Here is an 11,472-nt window from a genome sequence, read left to right as displayed (position 1 = left end):
TAACAATGTGCATTTGACTATGTTGCTACTAAATTTAACAAGCTGTTAATATCTTTGTGGATCTATATTACTTTGTAAGTCGATTGCTAGTGCGTCTTTGATTAAGTATAAGTCTTCGGTTTTGCATACACCGCCATTATAAACAGTTCACAATCCGAAAGGGGAACCAGTATTAAAAAACCTAATTCCAGCGCAAATTGCAGCGTAAATTACTATTGCCGAGAAATCACTCTTAACATCAAAATCAAAATCTCCGGTATCAACCGTGATACATCGACTATTTCTGGAATCCTTCGTAAAAAGCGATGATAGAGTAAATCAAAGCGCTGAAGGCACTGAATTTGTACGCTATTGCATAATCTTAGACGCGACTCAGTTTTCAAAATTATGTTACAGCTTTTTTGAAATGAACAAAACCCATTCAAATTTATAAAGAGTGTGTCTTAAAGCACGGGTCGAATTGTGGGTGCACTGTTTATCCTAATAGTTATGTTATAGAGATAACCTAGACAAAATAACAACAATATGTCTCTTTTTCTTTCGCAATTGGTTCCTGTAATGGCAACCATCTTTAGAATGTTGGTTTCCTTGCTAGATAATAACTAGCCTAGAATCATGTACATGTTGTGTTATGTGCAAATTGATACTAGTAGTTGGCATGCATGTGTATCTCATGGAGCTGCATATTTTGAGTGGTGAAAGGTCAAGGTCAAATTTTGCAATATTGAAGATAGCAGCTGATTTGTGGCATGCATGCGTATCTCATGGAGCTGCACATTTTGAGTGGTGAAAGGTCAAAGTCAAGGTCATCCATCAAGGTCAAGGTCAAAGGTCAAGTTTTTGCAATATAGAAGATAGCAACTTGATATTTGGCATGCGTGTGTATCTCATGGAGCTGCACATTTTGAGTGATGAAAAGTAAAGGTCATCCTTCAAGGTCAAGGTCAAATTTGCAATATTGAAGATAGCAACTCGATATTTGGCATGCATGCGTATCTTAGGGACCTGCACATTTTGAGTGGTGAATGGTCAATGTCATCCTTCAAGGTCAAATATATGGCTTCAAAGCGACGCAGTAGGGGGCATTTTGTTCCACGAACACAGCTCTTGTTTGTTATAAGAAGCTTTTGTTCAGCCAGAAATGTCTTAGATAAAATAATATTTTTATGTAATTTTCACACTGTATAAAGGGTGTTTCAGCAGATAACCAGAAATCAGACTGCATGTCACCGGTTGTTACATCAGTATGAGTTAGTGTTTATTTTGTATGTACCAATATATTTTGAAGGAGTCGAAGAGGTACTGTAATTTTCTATCGTGATTACTAAAAAACGTACATTTTAAGAAAGTGCTTTATAGGAGAGTGCCTCTTCAAAAGTCAACATTTTGTTTCAATGATAGATTGTGTTTTGAAATAGCATTTAAAATACTTGTTGTTGAAATCAATACGAATTGCTATGAATAGAATAGTGAGAACTGTATGTGCTTCTTTAGTATGTATTGTTTATAATAAAAACCAGTTTAATTTATCATATAGTGTGAATAGCCTTTTGAAGTTTACAAGAAATGCCAATTGTGTTGTTGTTTTGGAAAGATGATTGCATCTTGTTGTAAATAATGAATAAATCTTTTTTATTTGAACAATTATAAGATTTTCAATAAATTGCAAACCACTATTACTGCTCTTCATGGGATATAGTTTTAATAGTGCATTGCTTTAACATTTGAGTCTGGCTCTGGGAAAATTGGACTCAATGCATGTGCTCAAAATGTTTTCTCAGATTAGCCTGTACCGTCAGCACAGGCTTATCAGGGACAACACTTTCCGACAGCGACTTTTTTATCGAACAATTCCATTTAGGTTAAATGTCATAGCTGATTTGCCCTGATTAACACTTGACGCACATGCATAAAGACCCATTTTCCCAGACCTTGGATCAATTATGTTGTTGCTGTGTGTCTGTAATGACTGTGGATGAAGCCATCCATGTTGAAATAGCGTGTCAACATAATCTAAATACTGAATAACCTTTTTTTTAAATTTTATTAGGAAATATATGTTTTACATGGCATACTGGTTAAATAAATATAAGGATGAAACACACATTAAATAAACATCATCTGAAAACAAAATGATCACTCTGGTCCTGTTGCTAGTGTATCCCACACATACTGCTTATGACTAGACATATGCAACTTTAACATGAGCATACAATTGTTTTCAAAACAATCTATACACTGGTGCAATATAAGTTAAAAACCTACATATACATATGAGATTGCACTACTGTCTGGTTATATGTATATGCCTGGATGAACAATAAATAAACTGATTTATATTTGTTAATTACATATACTTCATCATGATTTTATAATTTGTGTAATATAAATGCATAAAATCACAAAGAAATTAATACCCATCATTTTGTTTGCCAAACTTTTTTTACACATGTTAACTTCTTTAATGTAAATGAAGAAATATATATGGAAAACATTTTTGGTAGCAAATTATATTGTTGCTAGTGTTCACCTTTTACTTATAAAAGACATAGAATAAGTTTGGAAAAAAGCACATAACCTCATTAAATGCTAGAATTCAAGCAACTATTGAAAGCACACTGAGAAATTCAATATAAAAACATCCATAGAATTATAGCTACAAATAAATATATCTTTAAATGCAAATTATCTAACTCAAATCTGTGTGACTTCTGCGGTGAAAACATTGAAACTATATTTTTGGGGAGTGCAAACACGTCCAGCCTATTTGGAATCAATAAGTATCTTTTCTTGAACAACAGCAACTAAACGTTAAACTATCTTTCTTAAATGTAAGTTTCGTAATTAACTCATTGAAATCAATAAACTGTAATAATATTGTGAATTTTATTCTTATAGTGATGAAATATTTTATCCTTCACATGAAGAACAAAAAACAAGTACCAAATTTTTGTTTTGTCCATAGTCTTAAACTAAAAATCCAGATTGAGAAAGAAATAGCCCTCAGTAATGACACATTACAAATCTTTGAACAAAAATGGAATCTGATTTAATTCTCATAATGTTTGTCCACTTATATACATTTCACTCTAATGTTAGTTTATCTTTCCAAAATATGTTTGTTTATTTAATTTTTTTTTTTCAATCTTACAAGATCATTGTGAATATACAACAAAACACACAAGTCCAGTATGCTTTTTTCCGACTTTATATAACTCATCATTTTTCATAACTATTCTTCTGTAAGTGTTGTTCTTTTCTTTTCCCTCTAAAAAAATTATATATTAGCATATCTTGTATAACATGTCTGAACTTTATTAATTTGTACAATCACTATGTTGTATGATCATATACATGTATACATTGTATGTATTATATTGAATAATAAAAAAAAGAATTCAGGGCCCTGTCTTAACAAAGATCTTATGTCACTTTTTGGTTATACCTGAATATTCAGCTTATAATGAATAGGCATTTAGAATCTGTATGATCCTAAAATAAAGGGCATGTAAATATTGAAAGGAAATCAATACAATTGACCCTTGCTCTGGGAAAATGGGATTTAATGCATGTTCATACGGTGTTGTTGCATATTAACTTGTACGGACCGCACAGGCTAATCAGGGAAGACACTGTCTGGTTTTATGAGATTTTTCGTTCAAAGAAAGTATTTTGAAAAAGAAAATCCAGTCTAGGCCGAAAGTGTTGTCCAAGATAAGCATGTGTGGACCACATAATCTAATCTGGGAGGACATTTCACATGCATAAAGCCAATTTCTCCAGAACGCAGCTCAATTTGATTGAAAACATGTACCAGGTCTATTAGCCTAGGCTGTTCACTGCAAACAAATTATGACTAATGTCTAAATGTCAGCACAACAAAATAGAAAGGCAAGACATTTTTACTAAAAAACTACACCATTGAAATCTAGCAAGAACATATCTGCTTACCAATCTACAAGATGTGTGAAAAAGATGCTTGTAAAATCATTGCAAGATAATTAAAATAATGTGAAATAAATCAAATTCTCTAATATTATGTTGAGCTTAAGCATGCCAAATGATCAAATGGCAAACAACAAATTGCTGCATGATTAAATAAACGGTTCAATATGTTCCAGCAGAATATTTCTTATTTAGATTGGCCTTGAAGCTTTTTCTTAAGCTGCTTGTAGCTCCAGTTAATCTGATTCACCTTTGTGCTGGTGTCTCTCCCTGGTAACGTCTAGCTCCTTCAACAGGTGGTCATTAGTTGTAACTAGGAATCTGCATTTACAGTAGGGAAGTGAATGCAACACATTTGTCTTGTTAAGGTTGAAATCATTTAATATTTAGCTTGATTTATGCAAGAGCTTAGGCCTTATTAAGAAACGTTAAGTATATGCAATTGTATAACTAATACTTATTATAGTTATTTACCTGGGATTTTACGGGCAAAAAACATTTTCGTTCTATAACTGATACCACCAGAGTTACCGGTATAACATGTGCAGTTTGAACCTGACTTAACTTTATACACATGTTAATTTGTATACAGTACTTATAAGTGCCGTGTTGTGGAATCTGATTTTCTGTATTGCAGCGATGTCTTTGCCTAATTGGAAAAAGGACGGGTACACTTGGGAAATATTTTTTTAAATTCAAAAGTGTTTGAAATATCCTAAACTATGGCATTCATTCCATAAACCTTTTTAGAAAAAGCACCTAAAAGCATTTTTCCTAATCATTAATTATGTAGGGAGTTTCAAGAACAAATTTAAAGTACAGGAAGGTCTTGTAAACAATAATTAGGAAGTATCCAATAATAAATGACTTCTTTAAGTTTGCACAGTTAAATAAGATGTATATGCATGAATATTATGAAACAATAGAAATCTTTACATTAAAAAAGAATTAGTGTGGTATAGACTGTAGTTCCAAAATATCTAGTACATGCCTCTTAAGTGATGCCTACCTGATTACACCTCGGTGTAATGGTCCAGTGCTGACACTGCCACTGTTCCTGTATTTGCATGTCCATGCCTCCTTCTTTTACTGTCGGGTGCAAACATTGCCTTTGCAGCACTTAAGCTACTGACAGAGGTTACTGGTGCAGGTGCTGGTATTGTGTACTCCTGTCACATGTGTTGACATTCAACAAATCTGCTGCCTGCCTTAAAAGAGCAGCTGCTCTTTGCTGTTGGCTCATATCTGCATATGTATTCATGTACATTATTTTTTATTTATAAAAACAAGTCATTATTATGTAGTATAATCACAGATTCAAGAGATAATAACTGTTACGTTGTCAGATATTACACTTGCTGATGTAAGTTTCTATACATTTTTCACAGAAATATGATCTTATCTACTTTGATCATCAAAGTACCATCTTTATGGGAAATCTTCACCCCCCCCCCCCATTTATCATACATGTACTTACATCTTGATATGTTTGTTTGTATGGTGTTTTTGCCCGTGTATTTAACTGACATTAAGGCAAAGATTCACTTAATTATGCTTCCTGGGTTTCACCAGTACTAGGCTAGGGCTCTGAAGTCTGGCCAGAGGAAACTCCCATGAAAAAAATCAGCACCGCACGTGAGGATCGAACCCAGGACCCCTGAGTTTCAAACCGTAAACATTAACTGGGTCACTGAGCTACACATTATAGAAGCAAAGAAAAATAAGATCGATCTACCATTTAAGTCTATACAAGAAAAATCTTCATTAAATGTGTCTGTTTGAAGACACCTATTAGGTAACTTTTCAACACATACTGTGATCAACTCAAACCCATTTTGGTCAACTTATACCTGTTTTTGGTCAACTGGTACCTATCCAAAGTCATCTCGTACCAAATATACAGAAACAGGTGTAAGATTGCCAACATATATTGATAATAGTATAAAACAGTATCCGAAATATAAACATTTGAAATGAAAAAGAGAAACCATTTAATTCCAGAAAACATAATTATTTTTGTTCGTAAATGAGGTAACTGTGCATACTTATTTTATCACATTGCTTTCATTTGAATTAGCTCTTTGTATGAATTTCCATGCCGTATTGGGGATAAACTAGTAAAAAACAATTAAAAAGAATCATTTGAATAAGATACAATTTTACCAACCTAGGTATCAACCGATGTGATTAGATAAATGACAGTGTTACGAAGATATGCGATGGTAACAGAATGAAACTAATAGTTAAATTCAAACAAGCCAACAGTTAGACGTTTTGATCATCGTAAACCACTTTCGTTACAACAACACTTTGGGACGTTTGACGTGTTTACAAATGAAAACAAGATTACGTCCATTAACTTCAAATAGACCTTAATCACAAACCAAATGACAACTCAACGTTCGAAATGGGGATTACAATCGTATGCAATTTACCTAATAAACTAGTCCAAATAATTAGACGTAAGCTACCCCGCTTACGTCTAAACGGCTACCGTCGTTTTCCTGTAGCAAATTGAGTTCAACTTAAACTTTAGTTTTTCTCGTTAAATCTTTGCTAATGCATAAAATTATCATTAATTAGACATAAATGTGAGCGATTACCTCTTAAATGTGTAAAAATTGTGCTTTTAAACCACTTATTAACTGACTTATGTACATTTATAAAAATAAACATACACAACACACGAAGTGTGTTTGTCGTTTATAGAATTACATTGAATTATCTTGAACGAAATTATTTTTTGAATAGGTTACACATAACCAATTGTTGTTGTACAACAAACCACATCACTTTTTAGCTTTCTGTACTCTTTAATTAAATAGAACCTATATGTGTGTGTTAAAACTACCAGTTGTATCACGGAGTGTATATTGATAGGAGATGAATCGAGTATTTGACCCTTACTGTAGTAAATTCAATCTTATGCAAAAACTATTTATCCGATTTTATTGGTTTATACGTTATCTTGTTGCTTATTAATTCCTCTTTCAAAAAAATATACGTTTTAGTATATTCCCGTTGTTATTAATATAGCGAGATAAACACAAGAAATACACATTTTATGTTTTACCACCGCTCGTTTTACCGTGTTGTGGCTATCGATCTTGTACAATTAGCGTACAGCGAAGCGCCGAGATTATACATTTTGATGTACCCACTCACGTCTTTTGTTGAATTATAGTTTCATTTCTCGGCCGATTTTGACAAATTATATATCATTAGAAAGCTTACGTTACGTAGTAAACAGATATATTAATATATATCAAGTTTTTCTTCTGATTTCGACAGCCCGGCGAGTTATAACTTTAACTTTTGCAAATACTATACCGTTTTGGAGTTTTAGAATCTAGATTTACAGTTGACATGTTCGTACTTAATACCAATTTGTAGCGTTCTTCTGATTTCGACAGCCCGGCGAGTTATAACTTTAACTTTTGCAAATATCATACCGTTTTGGAGTTTTAGAATCTAGATTTACGGTTGACATGTTCGTACTTAATACCAATTTGTAGCGTTTATATTAGGAGTTCAGTTTTAAAAATTACATCTTGCTTAGGAGAATAGAATTCTGTATACGATAGAAAAATTTTTTTAAAAACGAAAGTAATTAAAGAATAAAGGTGGAAGAAAGTAGCGCGCGTTCCTAACGCACTGAACTGATGCTACGGTCTTGGCGATTATGCTTTTGTTTAGAAACCGGCCATTGGATTTCCTTTGCCATGATTATTATATTTTTTATGGAATATATTGTAGTATTTTGTTCACGAAGCATATCAATAAAGCTTATTATAAATAAATCTTAATAAATTAACGATTTCAGCTCTTGTTTATAACACAGAAAGGGTGTTAAATTTATGATGAAACAGCGTATATAGCGGACCCTCTCGATTTTATTCGGCTTTGCATGCATACTTGAAATAAAATGGGTGTAAAAAACATTCATCGTTTGCTGTTAATTATCATCGAGGGAATTATGTATAATTATATGAAATGTCATTTACCTTAAATTATCAATTTATTAAAGATTCTTGAAAATCACGGTCGGTGTTACGCGGGTCATTTTGTATTTTGACATCAGGGCATCATGTCCAACTATTCAAAATCAGATTTTTTTCACTGGGACGATGACGGCTTAGATTTAGACAGGCAGACAGATAGTTTATTCAGACTTATACAACAGTACATCGTCTTCAACTCAAATATATAAATTATTTTTAGACGAATTGTTAGGTGATTACACATATAGCAGTGATGATTCTGAGAATGTTGCCATGTTTCCTATCCGTGTAATCTAGAGTCCGTGGTTTGAGCATTTTTATCGCGGTGTTCAATAAAAGATATCTCAATAATCTTGTTTATTGATAGATCTGTGGTTTTATTGCCCCTGTGTTCAGCACAAACCAATTATCTCGTTATGATCAGATACTGTGCCGACCAATACTAAATAACACTATGGTGTCATACGCCACAGCAGGGACCTATACTTGTGATCATGGAGTCTAAGTGCAAGACTTAAAAAAGTTTGTTGTTTCGCTTGCGGTTGTTAAAGCCAAAACGGGGCTTCCCAGCTGGCACAGCTGCTGATATTCGGATCTGAATACTTAAACTTATTTAGACCTTATTCTTAACCGTTGCGCGTGTTACGATATCGGATTTTAGGCGGGAATACAACTAAGTGAAACTATTCAATTTCATATACAACATTAAGCATATTAACAGTTATTGAAATTAACAATATCAGCGACATCTTTTAAAAGACTAAACACCTTTTCAAGTATCGAATTTAACATGTCAATAAAATATATTAATACCAAAAAAGGTTTCATTTAATGTTGTTCACATTAAACCTTTAAATGAAAGTGTCGCTTTAACTATTTTCCGTGTCTTATTAAGCCGCGAATCGTTTGCTAAAAACAGTTAACAAAAAGGGCTACACGTTCTAATTCTTAATGAAATACAAAAATAAGTATAACATAATTAATAACGTCCATATACACACACGGCAAGATCAAAGTTTTAATGGAAAACTAATATGACATTCCACGTAAATTATTATTTTCGTCTAAATCGAATACTATATATAGAGAAACAATGTATTTATAACCGACCAATGAGGTAACATTATGCAACTTTCAATTTACACAGTGCTATATGGCAACAATATGGAATTTGAACAGTGGTAGTGTTTTAAGGTCTGGACTATCATTACTTGTAAGTTTGTATAAACATTTTTCTAATGCAATTAGTAAAATAATGTTTATATATTATGTTTAATAATTTATTGCATGATTATTCCGTGCTGTTATATGAATTTGATGCCGTTAAAGCTTCCGACACGAATTCATGTCGGAACGATGCTATTGCAAAATAACGTTAAACGATATGAGGTCGATGTAAATCGACCTCATATTTATAGGAGTACCTAATAAACAAGTACACTAAACAAGTAACCTTTACCTGAATAAGAACAGTGGAAAATACGTTCGAAATGACGCGGTAGAGTAATTTATCTGGTAGATATGTAATACAACACCGTTCTAAATATTAACCTTTTACGAAAACTACCGTAAACGACCGACAACTCTGGTTCTCCGTCGTGTATGAATTCAGTATTACTAATGCATACGTCTTAAAGGGATCTTTTCACGCTTTGGTAAATTGACAAAATTGAAAAAAGTTGTTTCAGATTCGCAAATTTTCGTTTTAGTTATGATATTTGTGAGGAAACAGTAATACTGAACATTTACCATGGTCTAATATAGCCATTATATGCATCTTTTGACGATTTTAAAACCTAAAAATTATAAAGCGTTGCAACGAGAAACGATTGAATAATTTGGAGAGTTCTGTTTTTGTCGTTAAATTTTGTGAAACTACGAATATTGCTTATATAAGGTATAAAATACTGCACGTATATGTACTCGGCGGAATAGCTCAGTAGGCTCTAGCGTTTTTACTTCAGGACTCTGGCTGGACTCCAGGGGTCACTGGTTCGAAGCTTGGTCCGGTCAATGTTCTTTTCCTTTTTTTAATTTTATTCTTGATTTTTTACTGGAGCTTTTACGATCCAATGTTTACATAAATCGATATAAAGCATTTAATGAATAAGTTAAAAAATGCCAAAATCTGTGAAAAGGCCCCTTTAACAAAACATGCAAACTTGTTGATGCTCAATGAGATAAAAGAGAATTAAGTATTAACGTCTTTGATAAAATTGTTTAGATAAATAGCCAAGGTCGTTAATTATTCAGATCATCGTAATGCACGTTCAGGAAAAAGAAGCCACAATATGTTTGAAACAGTCAAATTTTAACGTACTTATCCCCATATTAAGCTGAAATTATCGGCATTGAAATACGAATGTTCTAGTTGCGTCAGTAAAATAAATCGACGAAACCGTTATCCTTATTCAGCATTTTTTTCATAGAACATAGTGAGTACGGGTATTCAATTACTTGTTTCACTTAACAGTAACGGAAAAGTTTATTTTCAAATTTGCAAAGATTCATATACTACTTGGTATCATTTTAGCGAGATCTCGGTTGAGGTAGTCATATAAAATCCGGTTCCCCGATATCAGTGTCACCACCTCCGACATTAGCACTTCAAACTCTCAAATCGGCATCACTACAGCCAGCATTATCATCATTATAACATACATCAAAACCACTACCATACAAATCAACATCACCACCATCGACATCATAAACATTACCAGAACTTCAGCGGCATCACAAAATTACCACCGTAATCAGCATCACCACCATCGAAAACAGCATTGCCCTTATCTGCGCAAACAGCACTTCTTTAGCATATAAAAAAGACCGCGCAAAAGCATGCATATTTTATCGATGGATAATTATTGATTTCAGAAATAAATATAACTATAGGAAATGGCAGACGACTGTAGACGACTTTCAACGGACAGTATTAGATGCTGAATCTTTTAAATTAAATTGTTCTTTATTTTAACAAAATGATCTTGCCACCGATTTGACAAAATGTGATGTAAAGGTGCTGTATAATAATATACCACATGAATTAGCAGAACGAGAGCTTTCTTGCAAATGAACTACAAACAATTTAGTTTATGAATACACTGTGCTGGACTAAAAATCATTTGTCTTAATAAAATGCATTATCAGACCAGGTAATTTCGTTTCCTATTTTAAATAAAAGTGAAGCAATTAGTTATTTAAAGAAAATGACAAGCATATTAATAAACAAAAAACAACGCGAGAGCCATGAAAAAAAGCCTCATTAATTCAATTTTTCGTTTTAAATTAAACAGAAGCAGACACGTTTATGCTGACAGAAGCTATAATTGTTTGACGTTGTTTGAAAACACATCAAATCTTTTCGAAAGCATTCAACCAGAGGCAAGGCTAGTGTTGAGTGTCGTGATGAAACTACATGTTATAAACTTAAATGCATTCTGTTTTCCAGATGTCGCAACTAAGCCAACCAGTGTGCTACGGAAGTGTGCAAGATAGGTGTTAAACAACTATTATTAGTGGGCAAACA

The 11,472-nt window shown here is 33.0% G+C and overlaps 1 long non-coding RNA gene across 1 annotated transcript; it reads right to left on the bottom strand.

Annotated features, from left to right (window-relative positions):
- Window positions 1-3,443: 3,443 nt before the first annotated feature.
- On the bottom strand, window positions 3,444-9,492 carry LOC127838455 (uncharacterized). Its single transcript, XR_008029818.1, has 3 exons — window positions 9,406-9,492; window positions 4,955-5,190; window positions 3,444-4,266 (listed from the first exon to the last, which is right to left on the bottom strand). It is a non-coding gene; the product is annotated as an uncharacterized LOC127838455 (long non-coding RNA).
- Window positions 9,493-11,472: the final 1,980 nt, after the last annotated feature.

Source organism: Dreissena polymorpha, chromosome 7 (genome assembly GCF_020536995.1).
Source record: "Dreissena polymorpha isolate Duluth1 chromosome 7, UMN_Dpol_1.0, whole genome shotgun sequence".
NCBI classification, from domain to species: domain Eukaryota; kingdom Metazoa; phylum Mollusca; class Bivalvia; order Myida; family Dreissenidae; genus Dreissena; species Dreissena polymorpha.
The sequence above is the reverse complement of the archived record's forward strand: the minus strand, read 5'-3'. Positions and strand labels throughout refer to the sequence as shown.